Source organism: Mixophyes fleayi, chromosome 1 (genome assembly GCF_038048845.1).
Source record: "Mixophyes fleayi isolate aMixFle1 chromosome 1, aMixFle1.hap1, whole genome shotgun sequence".
Taxonomy (NCBI): Eukaryota; Metazoa; Chordata; class Amphibia; order Anura; family Limnodynastidae; genus Mixophyes; species Mixophyes fleayi.
This window is the reverse complement of record NC_134402.1, coordinates 433721857-433741549: the sequence shown is the minus strand read 5'-3', so window position 1 is coordinate 433741549 and position 19693 is coordinate 433721857.

The following is a 19693-nucleotide window of genomic DNA, read 5'->3' as shown; positions in this document are numbered from 1 at the left end:
TCAAGGTGTCATCTTCCTCCAACAAACAATCTTCAATAAATTTTTGTATGTTAGTATTGGGAGGAAGACACGCCCTCAACACTACACGCCAATCCTTATTGGTTGGTTCGTGGGCATTTCCTAAGTCTTTAAGAAATTTCTGACATTTAGCTAACTCCTTTCTAGGATCTGGGAATTCAGTCGTAATGGAACGTAATTCTGATCTAGTCCAGGGACAATGCATTGTAACATTTCTTAAAGGAACTACACCATCCTTATCCGGTTTCCCATTGGGAACTGATATTGTGCGGACTGGGAACGCTCCCTCTGGTACACTGACTTCAGGGGACACTACAGGATTTGCTGGTTCTAGATTTAGAACGCTTTCACTCTTAGTGATCACGCTACTCTCACCTATCTCAGCCATTTTCTCATACTTGCACTGAGCCTCTAGTACACTAACGGCATGGACAATGGCCGAAATCACAGTGGGTTCATCTTCATTTTCAGATATACTTGATTTAAACTGGCTTAAAACAGGATACAACTTAGCAATTTTTCTATTTTCAGTTTTAACAACGGCTGTACTTATCCCTCCCGCCACATAAGGTGGCGGGGGCACGCTTGCGCTGAGTTCACCACGCTTCCCGAAGGTTACTTCCGTTGTGCGTGCGCTTTTAGCCACGCCTACTTCCGCTTTGCATTCGCTGCTCTGCCACGTGTTACCTTCCATTTGCCACAATTTTAAACAATCATTATGTTTATTCCTCACTTTTGTTGAGGTAATCAACCATACTTTATCTTTTACAGTATTTAGTACCTCTGCATTAAAACTCCTTATTGTTGGGAAAGGCCTATCACAACCTTTGGTCCTCTTGACCCACGTGTCGCAATACGCAGTTGCATATGCACCATATTTCTTACACATAAGAAATTTCGCTGAACCAATAGGACCTTCCTTAGGCAGTACCTTGGCCTTCTCTAGCGTTTGCTTAGCACCCATATTGAACAATAGGGTCCCAGAAATATCACAATATCCTGCCACAAAATAGGGTTCCAGAAATAACACAATATTCAGCCACTAATTTTCAACACTACCGCTAGAGATATTTTACCGGCCTGTGGACGTATTTGCTACAAGCCACGTCCACTCGCTTCCTCTTGTATTAAACAAGGACCCCTAATACAGAAATATCAATGCGGACTAAAGGGTTATCAGCTTCCTGATCATCCCTGACTCTCCAACAAAAATCTGTTGAGTTTATTACAACTGGTAGCATCCGGTAAAGTCAATTACCAGCCTTACCAACGTAATTCCTCCCCGTTACTCCCAAGTCACAATCACGGCTTTCCTTGCCGTGCGGTGCAATCGCAACAGTTAAAGCTAATCCGTAAGCGATGCGATTACCCTTGGGTGCACGTCGCGAAAACTTATTCAGTTTCCGCCCCTCTGTATACCTGCCTTGTATAGCGTACACCAGTTGGGCATCTGCCTCGTCAAACAGCAACTGACACTCTATTTTGCAATAGATAAACCTTAGTGTATTTAAAGTCAACAAATCGCACGACATACACCTTTTCTGCGCAGAAAATAAAAGAATTCCCAACAATAGTAATAATGTCCCAGAGGTTTTCACAAGTAATTATATTATGCACATATAATAACTATCAAGACGATTGTTTAACCACGTGGAAAATCTACCGGAAGTTCGCGTACGCACAGCAGAAAATACACATACGCTAAGCAATGCAATACAGTTAAAACGCACAATGACAGAAAAAAGAAACAGTTTTCTCTTTTGTCCCTAGGTTCTAGTTAGCGTGCCCTAGATAATGCAAAACGGACATTCGGTTTCACAACACAGAGTAAAATTCAGGTTTTGAACACCATGCGTTCTTACCGTTTATGACGCGTCTCCACCCTTTGTTGAGGAACCGAAATCCGTTGGTCTTGCGTATCATCGGCAACGAAACCTCCAAAGCTCACGAGCCCCCAAATTGTTATGTGCATATTGTCGCTAACCAATAACGATTGTCGAACCTCGATTTGTGTTTCCAAAGCACAAAGATTTATTCGCAATAAGTAGAATAATATGCTCAAGCGAAGTAATAGTAAATACAGCCGTTACTTATCGCAGGCGCTCTGGATCCAGTGCAGTCATTCAATCCTGAAGTCTGGGGACAAGATGTCTGCAATCTGGATCACAGGCTGCTGCTTATATACACAATCAAATACAGTAATACAATGAAGATGGTATAGCTTGCATCTATTGGTCCAGGTCTCAGGAATGTCCAAGGGGTTGTCAATCATTGGCTGGTTCATCCTAAGGAATCCAAAGGAGGGGGTCATCTCTGCAGGGGGTATGCTCTGCTCTTCCCGACAAGATTCCTTAGTCTTAAGTAGTTCATAATTCCCTATCATTCATAACTTGTGTATGCACTCTGCGATTCCCTCGCAGAGTGAACCAAACAGTAGGATATGTAACAAGGTTCATTATGATACCACTCATGATGTTATTCCTTCAACCCGTTCCGTGTATTTCACTAATATGCATGTAACTCTGATATAACATATAAATACTACTATATTTCGACATAACTGACTATGTGTTGCAACTACCATTAATGTGTACTATTTTATAAGTATGCGTGTTTGTGCGAATGTATGGTAAAAGACCAATTACTGTTGCTGCCACGTGTAGTGGATGCGTACGCCCTTTCACGCCGTAGCGTGCCCTTGTATGTCGATGCGTACCGTACGCATCTTTTCAGACAAAGACAACCAAGTTTGCTAGATTTTAATTGAAATGACTTTATCCAATTTCTGACTTCGACAGTTCCCAGCAACAAAAGACAGGGTGGCATAGGCGGTCCATCCTGTCACACAGAGTTTCCCTGTTTTTGTCTATATAATGTGGGAAATCCCTTTTTGCACCCCAGTCTGTACATCTGTACATGGAGAGTACAGAGGATCTATGTCTTTTTTTGTGTATATATATATATATATATATATATTTTTTATATATATATATATATATATATATATATATATATATATATATATATTTTTTATATATATATATATATATATATATATATATATATATTTTTTTTATATATATATATATATATATATATATATATATATATATATATATATATATATATATATATATATATATATATGAGGGGCATGTCCGGAGTTTAGAGGAAAAAAGAACACTAGCAAATGCGCGCCTCTAGCTCTCCTGTCTGTTTTGGGAGCATGCGCAAGCATCAGAGCAAGAACACTCGTCTCACTTCTCCTTACCAGTCCATATTTTAACTTTCATTTTGAGCCTTAATTTTGGGGTACATTACACAGTACACTTAGAATTACAGAACACTTAGTTAGTAAAGAGGCCTCTACCCCGACCTCTATTCAACCTTCATCTGGTGGTGCTTCAGCTTCAATGTTCAGTGGCCCTAGGCTGCAAAGTAAGGCCTCTATTGGGCCCATCCCAAAAATAGAAAATAGGTATACTGCATGTGTCCCCAAAATTCAGATCATCAGTGTCTGAGCGGTCCATTAATTTTATATTCTGGGTTGTGCCCCACATGGTGCATAAAACATAGCAGAAAGCTGTGGTAGAGGGTGGGCACCATCTAAAGGGAGGAGGATTTAACTGACCCACTGGCTGTACACCTCCTTCAGATACCAAAGTGAGCATATAAATCTGGGTCTGAAACACAGTAGAGGGCTGTGGTAGAGGGCACAAGTAAATCATATCCTCGCTGAAACTATGGCACTCACATCTTCAGGAGTTCAACTGATGTTATAGCGCCACTGTGTTGTGGCAAAAAAGGACACGTCTACTGTCACTCATCACACGGCATTCAAGTTTCTCAACCACATAAGGGTCTTCTGAATTCTGCAAAAATTTCTCATTTTGGTTTAAAGTGCATCCTGCATCCATGTTGTAGATTGACGACTTTACTTATGTAAATTCTGAGACCACGTCTGAACCTGGAAATTCCTATGACTTATCCATGGAAATATTATGCTGCTTTTATTGTAGAACTATTACAGTAAAGTGGACGTATACCAGCCCCAAAACCTTACCTAAATAATATTTTGAGATATAATTTTGATAAGTCTGTCTGTTCTTCATCATTTAGTATCCCCTGATAAACTAGATAGTATGTAAATAAAGATGAGCATGTTCAAGTATTTTAATAAAAGCAGCATGGCTCAATCACGTGGAAACAGCAAGGAGTCTGAGCATCGTTGTGCTACAGTACAGAGTTGAATGTGAATCAGAACTCGAAGATTCAGTAACTTTGGCTTGTGAGAAGAATGTGTGTAGTAATATTAGTAGTAGTGACTCCAGTGCTTCTGTGACCACGGAGGCTGTTAGTGAGCACGTTGCTCCCAAAATATGAAGGAATATAATAGGTTTTTAAGAAATGCGTGAATTTTTGTGGTTTGAATACAATAAAAAAGGAGTATGGGCTTTGTGTCCTGATTGTAGGCAAAAAAAGATGAAAGTAGTCATGGCAACAAGAGGTGCTGTAAATCTACAGCGTTCCACATTTGTGTCTAATGAAGAGACAATGGAACATACAGCATCATTATCCTTTGTAAACTAAAAGATATTGAGTCTGATTCAAGGCAAAAAAGGAGTAAATTTTCTCCTGGACAAAACCATGTTACAATGCAAGGGGTGCAAATTAGTTTATTATTTTGCACATAAGTTAAATACTGGCTTTTTTTCATGTAGCACAAAAATACTTGATAGCTTTATTTTAACACCGAATTTTAATGTTGATCTAGGACATGTCCTACCCCAACAATAAATCTGTCCTCACATTTTAAATTTACCTCCCCCTCCAATGCCACATGGTTTTGCCAAGGTGTAAAGATACTCCTTTTTTTTGCTTTACTTTCCTTAATGAATCAGATCCAACAAATTTCAAGTAGCATGTAACAAATTCAATACTAGAGAGATGGTAGCATTCAAAGCATTATATACAAGAGCAAAAGAGAAATAGCTCTCAATCAAAATTTAAACCAATGATGATAGTTAGTAAAATTATTGGGATATAAGGAAAATCTAACCTTAAAATTAACCTTAACTATAATATCCCTTCTAAGACTCAGTGCTCAGAGTCAGTGCTATCTGAAAGTCTTGATAATGAAGTGAAGAAATTACCATGTTTCATTATTAAATTGATGAGTCAGCAGATATCGCAGTTCATCATAAAATGCTAATTTATGTCAGAAAAATAATGAATGGGAACTTGCCATAAACACATTTCTGGGCAAAGTTTGAAATAACTGGCGAGTGCTCAGCGGAAGCTATTGCTGGTGTTTTGACCTCATTATTGAATAAATGGGGCATTTGTTGCTAAAATTTTAGGCCTTACTACTGATGGTGCAGCTGTGATGATAGGAAAAAAGCTAATAGCAATGTTTTCGATGTTAGCGCATTTGCATTCCATTGCTCATCATTTGGCATTAGTTATGTCACAGGCATCTTCATATGGGATCCGTGCAGAATCTAACTGGTGCCCTCTATTCCTGTTTTAACACTGGGCTCTACTATAAGACCAAAGAAGCTAAATAAAATGTAATGTTGGATGTCAAATACAGTGGGATGACTTTCACTGGAACGGTCAATGGAAGCTATACATGAAAGTTCTGAACACGGTTACATTGCTACTCACAGATTGTGTGGCAACGAAAAAAATGTTGCATAACGGAACAAGCCCCCGGGTTGCTTAAAGGCTGCTCAGAATATGGTTTCCTTGCCATTATTTGTTTCCTGGGGGATATTCTTGAAATAATCAACTGAGCCAGCAGAGTATTTCAAACCGAAGATATAAATTTGTCTGTGCTGCTCAGTGAACTGAACTCTGTAAATCTTTTACTAAAAAAAAATTAAGACTCCAGGAGCATTTTGCATATTACTAGTGGATGGTTTTACAGAGAGAATAAAATGCATTTGCACAACCCAACATAAATTGAGTTTAAGGACCTGAGTCATTAAGGAGAGTAAAGCATAAAAAAGGAGTAACATTTGCACCTGGGCAAAACCATGTTGTATTGGAGGGGGAGGTAAATTTAAAATGTGAGGCAGATTTATAGTTTGGGTAGGGCATGTCCTAGATCAACTTTATATTTCAATGTAATAATAAAGCTAGCAAGTATTTGTGTGCTAGATTAAAAAACAGCCAGTATTTAACTTATGTACAACATAATAAACTGATTTGCACCCCTTGCATTGTAACATGGTTTGTCCCAGAGAACATTTACTTCTTTGCTTGCCTTAATGACTCAGGCCCTAAGAATGTAAAGGAGAGATTCCTTAACAATCTATTAAACAATATGAACCAACGCTTCAATCTAACTGTCCTATCCATTCCATCTGATCAGGATCAAGTCTTAAATCCAATGGCCATCCATGTTATACCTAATGATGAGTCATTTGAAAACCTTCTGTGTGCCAGTGCCAACTTCTAAGTGACACAGATTTATGGAAAGAGTGGCTTGAAGTGTCCAGACCTAGTTAAAACTAAAAGGTACAAAGACATGACTGTTGCCAACTTTTCTTTTCATAGAAAATTGTTGAGGTTGCAGTTAACCATGAATTTTCTGCACTTACTTCAATAGTTCTTACACTTCCCAAATCTACTGCAAGCTGTGAAAGTGGATGCTTAAGACAAGACAGAATAAAATCAAGAAAGCGAAATAGAGTAACAGATAAACAACTTCAAGATCTTTCAAGAATTTCTGAAGACGGACCTTCATTTGTTTTAAAAGATTAAACCATTCAATGTAATTTTGATTTCCCAGCCGCAGTTGTGCTCTGACAGCGTAAAACACGCCGGGGGAGCCAGTAATTTTCTTCAGAATTACTGCTCACGACCTTGCCTGACTGATTTTTTCTTTGAGTTAAAGCAAGGTTTATTAATATAAAATATGTATGAGGAGTTATCATTATTGGTAATTCAAATACATGGCAAATTGGTATATGATGTTCCACAATCCCCATTAAGTAGATATTTTGAAAATCATATGCCGATTTACCATTAAGCTGAATTACCGACAATGATACTGACGACTCTTTGGATAGAAAAACGCCTTAAAAATGTTGAGTGGAATATTTTTTCTCTGCCAAAAAAAATGTAGCGTGACCACTATATATACATATTTATCTGTATATGTGACCAGAGTCCATAAAAAAAATAACCAGACCAGCACCAGCACTTCAGTTATTTTCAAGCAAACGGAATGTTTATTCCGCAAAAAAAATATAAACTGCGTGCTATTGATAAATGAAACAAGGCTTATCTGTATAAAATCCTCACTTATCCATCTTCAGTCTGCTTAAATGATGTCACTTAAACCCAAATCCAAAGTGGAAACGAGAATAAAGCTGAGGCGAAACAATAACAAGCCAAAACAATAGGCCAAAGATGTGTGGAATAGTCTAAAAAACATTTATTACAGCAAGTTGTTATTATTATTATTATTATTATTATTATTATGATATTATTATTATTATCTTTTATTTATAAGGCGCCACAAAGGGTCCACAGCGCTGTACATGACATATACAGAAAGCAGTGATCCATAACACATAACATGATGAAGAACAAGATACAAAGACCAGACATACTGGATCAAATTATTTATGGGACAGTGAGTGAGAGTGATGGTGGAGACCTGTGAGAAGTAGGCCTAAGTATAAAAATAATGGCTAAGTAAGCAGGGCAAGAGGTACAGGGGGTGATGGAATATTAGAAGGAGGACACAAGGATAGAGGGCCCTGCTCGTGAGAGCTTATATCCTAAAGGAAAGGGGGAGACACAAATAAGGTGGTTTCGACTGGTGGAGCGGGGGTGAAAGCTGGGACAAGGGAGTTAAGAAGAAGGCTGATAAGCTTGAATCATCATCATCATTTATATAGCACCACTAATTTTGTACAGAGATCTCATTCACATCAGTCCCTGCCCCAATGGAGCTTACAGTCTAAATTCCTTAGCACACACACACACACACACACACAGACAGACAGAAACACAGACTAGGGTCAATTTGAGAGAAGCCAATAAACCTACTAGTATGTTTTTGGAGTGTGGGAGGAAACCGGAGCACTGGGAGGAAACCCACGCAAACACGGGGAGAACATACAATGGCGTAGTGGTTAGCACTTCTGCCTTATAGCACCGGGGTCAGGAGTTCAATTCCCAACCATGGCCTTATTTGTGAGGAGTTTGTATGTTCTCCCTGTGTGTGTTAGGGAATTTAGACTGTAAGCCCCAATAGGGCAGGGACTGATGTGAATGAGTTCTCTGTACAGCGCTGCGGAATTAGTGGCGCTATATATATAAATGGTGATGATGCTGATGATGATGATGGTGCTTTTAGTTACATCTGTAGGCAAACTAGATAACATTTAGGATGGCCCTCTATGTCTGATTTAATCATCTTAATTAGAAAATGTGCATTGTATTCCTATGCCTTAAGATCTTAAGACACAGAAGAAAGTCAATCACACCCATACAGACTGAGACTATTCTGTGGGTATAAGAAGGAGCAGTTGAGTGTTCACAGGGTGATAAACAAAGATCAGGCTGGTGTAGAAGGTAATGGTTCCTACCAGCTAACGGAAGATGGAGATCTTGAGAAGGACTGCGAGTACCCTTGTTCCTCTTTCTTTGGATAAGTTACCCCAGGTTTTGTGAGTCGGTATACTTGCCAAAAGTGGGGTAACAGTGAAGCAGGCACGCTGCCCTGCTGGCGGTCACTGGCGCTTTGCAAACTTGGGACTGGTGCTAAGTAACGTAGACGAAGTTGGCAACAAAGCGTAAGCGTATTATGGCCATTGGTGGCCATAATATGACTGGAGTCGTATTGTATGTACTGCCCTCGTGTCCATTGTGCAAACCTGTAATTATTTCTCCTGTACGTATGTTGGTTTTATGCCTGTTGTTGTTTTTACATTAATAAAAGCTACCATTGTTTAAGTTGGATATCTGCCTGGGTGTACGTATTTACCCACATACAGAGGAAATCAGTAGGCTGTTCATCCTTGGTAGACACCGTTTCCTCACAAATATTAAGGGCACACTTGAAGCCTTTGGGAGTAGAGGCTAACCTGTTGGAGGGTGGGAGATTGTTTCATGTTACGTCTCACGGGAGACACCTATAGAGTTAGCACAGGCCTTCCTAAGGCGCAGAGTCTAATGGACCACCCAGTCTTCACCAAGAACTGCAGCAAGGCGGGATGGGTTTTGCTGCCGGAGGCCCGCAAGTCACGGCCCCTAGGTTAGCCCCCTGGAGTAATAGGTGAGAGGCTGTAGATGAGAGATCTGGAGAGCAGACTCTAAAGTGGTAAAGCAGGGCAGTATAATTAGCTGAAGTAGATTAGCACACACCGAAGATTCCTGTCACGTTTTGGATACACTGAAGAGATACCACAGTCAGGAGAGTCATAGGGTTGAATACACGTGAGCACAGATGGGTCGGATACACAGGAGCACTGGCAGCAGAGAAGTCAATATGAATAGCTGGGTCGGATACAAAGAATGTCAACTGGATCGGATACACCGGGGCACAGGCAGCAGAGTAGCCAATATGAATAGCCAGGTCAGATACACAGGAGAACGATAGCGGGATAATCCAGAAGCAGTGGTCTGACAAGGCAGATGTCATACACGGAGGGCACACCAGGAATCAACACAAGATACACAGAGGGAGAGAGCCAGATGTCAAGCTGTAACTTGTTGCTCTGACACATGTATTGTGTCAGAGCGAGCAAGATATAGGGGAAAGGAATTCAAATTCCCCGTGTCCATGTCACATGACCACAGCCGTGCCACAGAAGAACAGAGCAACGACTGTGATCGAGACCAGGAGAGAGGAGAGGTAAATTTCCAAAATTTCACAGTTGGGAAGCAGCTTGGACAAAGTTCTTAAGGTAGGAGTGGGAAGAGGTGATTAGAGATGTAGTGAGGTGGCAGTCATTGGCAGGGTGGAGGGGAGAGCAAGGAGTGTAGGTAAAGATAAGGTTGGAGATGTAGGAGGGGGAGGATTGATTGAGAGCTTTGAACGTGAGGGTGAGTAGTTTAAATTTAATTCTGTAGCCAATGTAGCGACTGGTGGTGGGGGACAGCAGAGATAGAGCGGTGGGAGAGAAAAAGAGGCAGGCAGCAGCATTGAGGATAGCCTATAAAAGGGCAAGGGTGAGAGTCATGTAGGCCAGAGAGAAGGAGGGTACAGTAGTCAAGGTGAGAGCTTACAAGAGAGTGAATAAGAGGTTTGGAGCCTTCAGTGGTGAGAAAGAGCCTCATCTTGGATATATTCCATTCACTTACATTCCCATTATTGCTACTTCTCAATTTTCACTCCTACCACTGTCCATAAGTGTATGTATATGTTTTTATATATAAAAAAGCAAGGAGGACAAGGTGCACAATAGTGTAGTATATATTTAATAGGTATATCAAAGATGCATATCAAAGCCAGAGTGGTCTATAAATACACCCAATCCTCATCACCAAAGAGAGGTATAAAGTAAATGAACCAGAGAACTTGTGCGATGATTCTATCAAAGTGTAACACCAATCACTCTTATGTGTATACAAGCGTACCAGATTTCAAATCTTTGAGGCTTATCTGTATGGATATTCAAAGAATGCTGTATTAGGTCAAACAGTCTCCAAATCCCGAAAGACAGCTGGATGCCTCATAAAAATGAATCAAATACAATCCAATAGTGTGATATCTCAATGATACAATTTATTACATGTACATATAGCACTCACATTTCAGGTATCAGAAAATCAGCTCATCTGCAATCGATAATGGACCATATCCAGATAAATGGAATCCCTGGGTATGGGGTAGCACAACAGTAGTACTGACTCAACGCGTTTCGCCTGCTATAATACCAGACTTCATCAGGAGAATCGATTCTGTTGTGCGCATGTCCTCTTTGCTTTTATTTTTAGAAATTATTTCCACTATACACCAATTGGTTCATGGAGGATTGGCAGCCGCCCGCACATGGGAAGTGTCTATAAGGACTATATACATAATATTGGACTTTAATTTCATTGAATTATTGCTGATAATTAGTTAAGTGCCCTTTTTGTATTTTTGTATCTGTTTTGTTATATATATATATATATATATATATATATATATATATATATATATATATATATATATATATTGTGATTGAGCCACATGTGTTTCTTACGACATGAATGAAGCCAGAGCTAGTCTAAATGGCAATGATTTACAAAGGTAACTGTGTTTCAAGAGATAAATCACAGCAAAGTGTTACTTCACAAAGCATGTAACATTAACCACATGTAAGTGGTAAGATGAGATAGTAAGCAGCTTTGTGAGAAGTTGACAGCAATAGACAGAGTTCAGTTTGAGTTATTAAAAAAATAGACCTGAGTCTCTATAGTTACCAAACAATGTATTCAGTCAGCAGCATTAGTAGAAATCCCTGCTAGCTGAATCCTGAATCAATTCAACCTTACGCATTTCTCCTTATCAGTCAGCAGTTTCTACAGAAAAATAGAGACATGTTTTACAGTCTTATTTAAATTCATGCTGAGCAGTCATCAGTCATCGTCTAATCAGTTTTGAATATGCATACAAAATACATATATTGACACTTCAACTTGACAATTCATAATACTATATTCAAATACAAATAAACAACAAGAACGATAAACAAAAAACCAAAGCATTAGCAGAAATTAGCTCAACTTTAACTTTACTTATACACAGCCAGTAGAAGTGATTTCAAGGGACTATCATCAAATCATTCAAATATTATAAAAACAAAAAAAAACAAAAAACCCTCAATTTAATAATGTAACCCAAAAGCTGACTTTAAATCACATTTTCATAAATGTAATGTTTGTCCATTATAATGTAGCATTTCTTTCATCTCTGATAATGCTACGCTAGCCACATGTATCAGAGAGACATAACCGTACCCTTCATCATTAAACCAAATTCAAGTATCCAGTATAATATAGGCCAGAATATAAAATAATGCAACAAATGTTTCCATTTCCATTACTAATGTTTCCATGCAACTAATGTTTACATTGCAACTAATGTTTTGCATTATATGATGCAAAATTTATTATAATATTCAATTAATCTCAAGTAGGACCCAGTCCCAGGACCTCAAAACCACAAGGGGTTAATGCTAACCGCTAAGCCATAGCAGCACCTTATAGGGATGAGGAAGGAAAGAAAGAAAGAGAGAAAGAAAGTGAGAAAGAAAGAAAGAAAGAAAGAAAGAAAGAAAGAAAGAAAGAAAGAAAGAAAGAAAGAAAGAAAGAAAGAAAGAAAAATATATGTACAAGAAAAAAATAATAATACTAATATCTGAATTGGAAACAGAGCGATAATGAAATAATCTATATACAGTTTTAGTTATTATTAGGTTAAGATTCTGAGACCATTCTCATATTCGTGACTGTACCCAGGCATATATAAGCTAAATAATAAGCAGCTATATATCTCTATATTATTCAGTAATACAAACTTTATATATAACAGTCAGGATTTGTCAGACATAGAACAATAAGACAATATCAACTTATCACTCAGCAAATACATTCAAAAGATATTATTCAACTCAGATGAGTCATTCAGACAGGGCAAAGATTCTCTTTTACAGAGAGTTATATAACTATATCCACCTCTCTTAGTGGGTCTAATGTATTCTATACGTTGAATAGTCATACCTTCTAACCCGCAATTATAACACTGCGAGATGTGTTGGTAGAGACTATGACATTTTATTTGTTTTTAACCATTCATCTATGCACTAAAAAATTCTCATGTTATGTGAGCTTGTGGACCTACCCACATATTGCACACCACAGACCAGGGCCATCTTAACAACATTATGGGCCCCCGGGCAAAGCAGTGCACCGGGGGCCCCTAGATATAGATATAGATATATAGATGTATACAGATATAGATATAGATATAGATATAGATATATAGAGATAGAGATAGATAGATGTACTTGCTCAGTGACCCTTGAAGGTTTTTTTTGCAGGTTTTTTCCTTTGTAGGATTATTTATTCTCATTAAGAGCCGTGCCTATGGGGCCCCCTTGCCAGTGGGGCCCCCGGGCACCTGCCCATCGTGCCCAATGGAAAAGATGGCCCTGCCACAGACTCATTCTAGATACATTTCATACATTGTTTGAAAGATAATAAAACTTTCAATACAGTACTTATCCTTTGTAATAAACTTGTGAAAATCTATACTTCCATGCTTTTACAAAACCACATGTGATGCTACTATCCATTCCACAATTAAATAAACCATTTGGTTTATCTGGTAGAAATGTAAGTATCACTCTTATAGCTTAATGTAGAATCCTTTTTCGACTATTCATTTTTTAAAAAAAATAATACAAATTTAGTTCTTGGATTTTGTTATTTCCTAAAAATCACTTGGGATGTACTGTTAGATGTGGTATAAGGACTTCATGAAATCTTAATGGTGGAAAGTTTTTGTAGTAATTTTCTTTATATGTTTAGAATAAGAATGATGAGGTCTATTTACCATTGTTGGGCGATATGAAAAATTTTCCATCTTCTCTTGTCCAATTTAGCAATAAGATTTTGCCAGGCAGCTGAGTGATACTGTCTGGCAGCTGTTAGAGAAGACTTACCGCTTTACCAGCCACTGATAGGTCCATCTACAAATGTGTTATCACTCCCAAAATAACATGGAGGAAGTTTTTGAGAGTGAATGTGGCAAACAAGAGCAGAAAACTCAGGTGCTACAGGTTGCAGAGGCGCAGGAGGAAAAGAGTAAGCCCTTACAAGAAGAGTTGGACCAGGTGAGGCGTGACACAAATAAACCGCCAGGTCAGAAAATGTCACCGACTGATGACATACAAGTGTATCTGGAGGTAAATGCAGTAAGCAGCGGATTCTACAAGTCGCCGATATTCGGGGACTTTGCAGAGGAAATTTAACATGGCACTGGCTTTTAAGGTAAAACTTAGCCCCGTCTTAAAGAATCTGACCAAGAAAACACATTATTTGGATCTTGATCTTTCAGAACCACCAACCCAGAATGCTCTCCTGGAGGTCACGCCATTTCGGGGAGCCTGGACAATCGAAAGCAGCACTGACTGGTGATGTCAAGGAAGAGTCCTCCATGCCTCTTGGTGAAGATACAGACTGGTCCACATAATCAACTTTTCTTTGTAGGACTCTGTTCATGAGCAGCTTAAGGATGCAACGTTTGAATGTGCATTTAATTATATGACTGAGGTGAATGGTGTATCATAAGCTGCCCAGCCTGCAGACAGCATACCATATTCTGTTACTAAAAATTATTTTCTGTATAGAATTGTTATTGTACAATGGGAAAAGGTAGAACAGTTAATGGTTCCTCGGGTTTATGTACCTTTGGTGTTAAAAGCAGCACATACACATCTCTGTGGGGGACACCCAGGAGAAGGTAAAACATGGAAATGAGTTCTGCTCAGGTTTTACTAGCCCAGTGTACACATGGCAGTGAAAAGATATTGCTGGTCTTGTCCCATTTGTCATTGAACCTGTCTCAAACCCATGAATAGAGCACCTGTCATACCCATACCAATAGTTCAGGTCTCCTTTGAATGTATAGGTATGGACCTTGTGGGGCCACTAGAGAAGTCTGCTCATGTGCACTAATATATACTAGTGGTGCTTGACTATTCGACCCGATATCCAGAGGCAGTCCGCCTGCAGAATATAAACGCCAGCATCATAGCTAAACAGCTCTTGATGATTTTTTAAAAGGTTGAGCATTCCCAAGGAAATTCTCACTGACCATGTCACACCATTCATGTCCAGTTTGATGAAGAACATGTGTCAGCTATTAGTGGTGACGTCTTTTCGCACCTACCATCCACAAACAGGTAGTTTAGAGGAGATCTTCAACCGCACATGAATGCACCTGATGAGGAAAGCCGTGGTGCAAGAGAAAAAAGATTAGAACACTCTTATCCAATATTTGTTATTTGCCATTCGTGAGGTACCTAAAGCCTCAACACAGACTGTTACGGGAGGAGCTCAGTCAGCTCCGACAAAGGGAGCACGAATCCACTGTCTTGCAAAAGATGACTACCTCGGACGACATTGAGGCGTTTCTATTATTGTTTAAAAGGACGGTGATACGTCTTATGTTACCAATAGGTGAATGGGTGGAGAAATTGGCTCCTTATTTGATGTTGATTGGAGCCCGACCATGATACAATTCTGAGCTAAACCTAAATCAGGAATTACAGATATAAGTTTTACAGACCGCCTCTGAGTCATTTGAGGAGATTGCAACAGCTATTTACCGGTATTACGCTGTTGAAAATAGGGCACGGACATCCAGGTTGCCAGGCCGAACTTTAGGATGAAACCAACCCCAGAAAGTTGTTTCAAGTGTGGTGAGCAGGGGCACTTCCGGAACCATTGTCCATATCGGCCAGAACTGATGGCTTGTTCGGTGGTTTGACTTGACCCCAGGTTAACTGCTTATTTCACCATGTCCTCACCCACGAGGATTCAACTGCTGTTCTGGGGGACCGTCCTGATACGGCAACAGGCAGTGTTAGCATTGGTGGACTCAGGTAGAAAAATCACCTTGGTATCTGGCACTGTGGTTCCAGGAGGCCTGTCGACCCGGCTACCATTAGTGAAATTCCAATGCATTCACAGGGTCACCAAGGAATATGACTATGTCAATCTTCCCATTACTGTGAAAGGACAAACAGTGCAAGTGAAAGCAACAAAAGCCCCAAAACTGGTATACCTCCCTATTCTGGGGCGAGACTTTACCCTGTTCCAGGAAATTATAGCCGACCAGATTGATCAAGACATGCCGGCAACTGAGTCATTGGCTGGACATCCGACCCTACTTGATCTTGTCTTTCATACCCCGGAACTGGAGCTAGAAACCGAGAGCCGCAATACCTGGACCCTGAATACCAGGCTTTGACTGCATCTAGGCCAACGTTGCATTCCAGAAGAGAGGAGAGAAAAGTCCCAGCTGGGAAACTTGGGAGGAAACAGAGGACATGCCAGAGGGCGAATATTGGTCCCTAGATTCCAGGACTGCACCCATCCAGGACTGCAAGGGACCAACTTAATGATAGTGCTTTGGAAGATGCTTATAAATATGTGGTGGAAGTGAATAGAGTGTGGAAGGCTGAGAAACTGGCCAGGGGAGAACCTTATTTTATAATAAAAGAGCATCTGCGATATAGGGTGGCGGTGATACAGTAAAAAACAGTTAATCAATTCTTGGTGCCATAGGTACATGTCCCTTTGGTATTAACAACAGCCCATACACATCTTTTGGGAGGGCATCTGGGAGAGAAGAAGATTCGGGTACTCCTGAGGTTTTACTGGCCGGGAATCTATATGGTAGTCAAGAGATACTGTCAAGCCTGCCCAATATGCCAGTGGACGGCCCCTAAACCAGACTATCGAGCTCCCCACCTTTTCCTATAATTCCAGTTCCATTTGAGTGAATTTCCATGGACATAGGGGGTCCCTTGGAGAAGTCTGCCCGAGGGCATCAATATGTACTAGTAGTTCTTGATTGCAGTACACGTTACCCTGAGGCAATTTCCCTAAGGAACATTAAATTGAGCACTATTGCAAAAGAGTTACAGTTAATGTACACTCAACTTGGAATCCCAAAAGAAATGGATTGCTAGGGGTCCAAAGACTACAGACCTCGGTTTAACACCCGCAAACCGATGGGTTGGCTAAATGGTTTAATAGGGCTTTAAAGTAAATGATTAGACGAGCCGTGGCTCAAGATAAGAGAGATTGGGATACCCTGTTACCCTATCTCATGTTTGCAATTAGAGAAGTGCCTCAGGCATCAATGGGGTTCAGTTCTTTGAGCTTATGATTAGGACAACCCTTGGAGTTCTGGACATCTTCAAGAAAGGGTGCGAACAACAGGGACCGACGGAGCCAAATAAAGTATACTTTGTGGCCAATTATACGGTTGACTGCAACAGACCAGTCCATTGGTAAAGCAAAATCTGACAGAAACACAGGGACGGCAAAAGAGGGGTTATGATACCTGAGCCACCTTACGTAGCTTTAACCCAGGTGACGAGGTGCTTGTCCTGGTACCAACTCAAGAGAGCAAGTTGTATGCACATTGGCAAGACCCTTATGAGGTAATAGAGCCCATATTGCAAGTAAAGTAAGTATATCATGTTAACTAGCTAAAGCCATGTGTAGAGGAAACCCAGACATTAACGCCAGAGCAGTAAACACCGAGGACTCCATAGTCCCTGTGATGTGTCCCCTGTCTCAGACGACATTAGAAATTACTATTTTCGGCTATTCCAGGGCATTCTAAGATAATCGAACATGACATAACCCCACCAGGGGTTATAGTTAACCAGTGGCCATATAGAATACCTGAGGCAAGAAGGGCTACAGTAAAGAAAGAGGTGGAGAACAAGTTGCAACTCAGGGTAGTGGAGGAAAGGAGTAACCCTATAGTAATTGTACTAAAGCCTTTGTGCGCCATCCGCATCAGTAATGATTTTAGAAAGATGAATAAAGTGTCTAGGTTTGACACATATCCAATGTCGTGGGAAGATGAGCTAGTGGAGAATCTGGTCAGTAGCATATATCTGACTACCATATATTTAACAAAAGGGTATTGGCAGATACCAATCACTGCCTTGGCCAAGCCTTTCGACACCTGAAGGGCTGTTTCAGTACAAGGCATTGCAATTTGGACTTCATGGGGCAACAGCCACGTTCCAGTGGGCAATGGACAAACTGTTGAAGCCTCACCTGGAATAAGCCACTGCTTACCTTGATGACATAGTAATCAACAGTCAGGACTAGGAGTCTAATCTTCCCAAGGTGGAGGAGGTTTTGCAGTCATTAAGGCATCATGGCCTTATAGTGAATCCCTGGAAGTGTGCCATAGCCATGGCAAAGACTAAATATCTGGATTATGTAGTTGGTTGGGGGAAGAAAAAGCCCAGGTGGATAAGGTAAAAACTGTGAGGAATTGGCCTAAACCAATGAGAAAGTCTCAACTACAGACTTTCCTGGTGTTGGTCAGGTACTACCGATGGTTTATTTTAAAACTTCGCTACCAGAGCTGTCCATTTGACCAAATTTCTTTAAAAGAATACCCCAGACAAGTTAACGGTCCTACAAGCCCCTATCTTTAGGGAGAGGTTCTTTGTCCAGAAAGATGCTTCCGGGACGGGTCTGAAGGAAGTATTGTCCCAGAGGGTGAAGGATGAGGAGAGACCGGTTCCTTTCCTAAGCCGTAAACTCCTCCCAAGGGTAAATAAGTAGACTATGGTTAAACAGGAATGTTTGCCCATTAAGTGAGCAGTGGAGACACTCACATAGTGATTTCTGGCATTACAACCTTTTAGCTTTACAGTAGAACATCGGCCTGGGGCTCTGTATAATAATGGCAATGCCCTATCATGGAAAGATGCGCTCCCCAGGGTGAGCAATTTGCCGGATATGACCAGAGAAGGGGGAGGTGGCAAAAAATATATTTTTGCCAGGAAATTAATTTGTTTCTCCAAGTATGGCAAAGGTAAGGGGAAAGGTATGTGGCGAAGAGGGTTATTTGCCACACCTATCCTGCATATGGAGCGGTAAAATCCCAGAGAGTTTGCAGGTACTGGCTGCAGAAAAGGTTAAATGCCCACTCAGTTTTTCCCATAGCCCACAGACCCACAGGTGCACGACATGGGTGATTGCCTTGGTGTGTGTGTGTATAAAAGGATTGTGGTATCTGGTGGGCGGGGCTTCCTGCACTGGTTAACAGACGGACAATAGTTAGGGATTGTTGGTATAGTTAGTGTGTCAAGAAGCCATGGAACCTTTTATGTTTATGTCATGCTGTTTTACTCTGAAAATTAAACAGCTGCTGCCTAAGAAGCCTGGAGTATGGAGTCTCTTATTTCACATATATAAGTATATATATATATATATATATATATATATATATATATATATATAATATATAAATGCTTAGTGGCGTCTGTGTGTGTGTGGAAAAAAAACAACAAGTTGCAGCACCACCTGCTGTGCAGAGTTATACACTGACCTACTAAATTCTTAGTGTGTGTGGGAAAAAAAATTCAAAAAGGGCTGAAATTTGGTAGGGCTCAAACTCATTTTCGTGAGGTAATTTTACCTCATGAACACACATGTGTAGAGGCGTGCGTTAGTGTGTGTGGAAAAACTATTTTCTCAGAAAGGGCTCATCCAATTGACCTGAAATTTGGTATACTGACATTATTTGACAAAAAAATTAGAATAGTCAAGTCAGTTAACTTCCATCATCCCCCCTTCCCCCCGTGGGAGGGGTAGTAAAGGCTAAATTTACGAGTTGAGGGGTCAAACTCATTTTCGTGAGGTTATTTTACCTCATGAACACACATTAAAAAGGCCGCTTGCGTCGGGAAGTAACGCTCTTCCCCTCAAGAGGCCTGGGCTAGGTCCAAATGCATGACAAGAACCTTTTTAAGACCTTAAGTAGCTTGATTTGACTAGAATGCATGAGTATCATGCACGGGTTAACTTGTATATATATATATATATATATATATATATATATATATATATATATATATATATATAATCAGCATGCGAGCATACCTCCCAATTTTTCAAT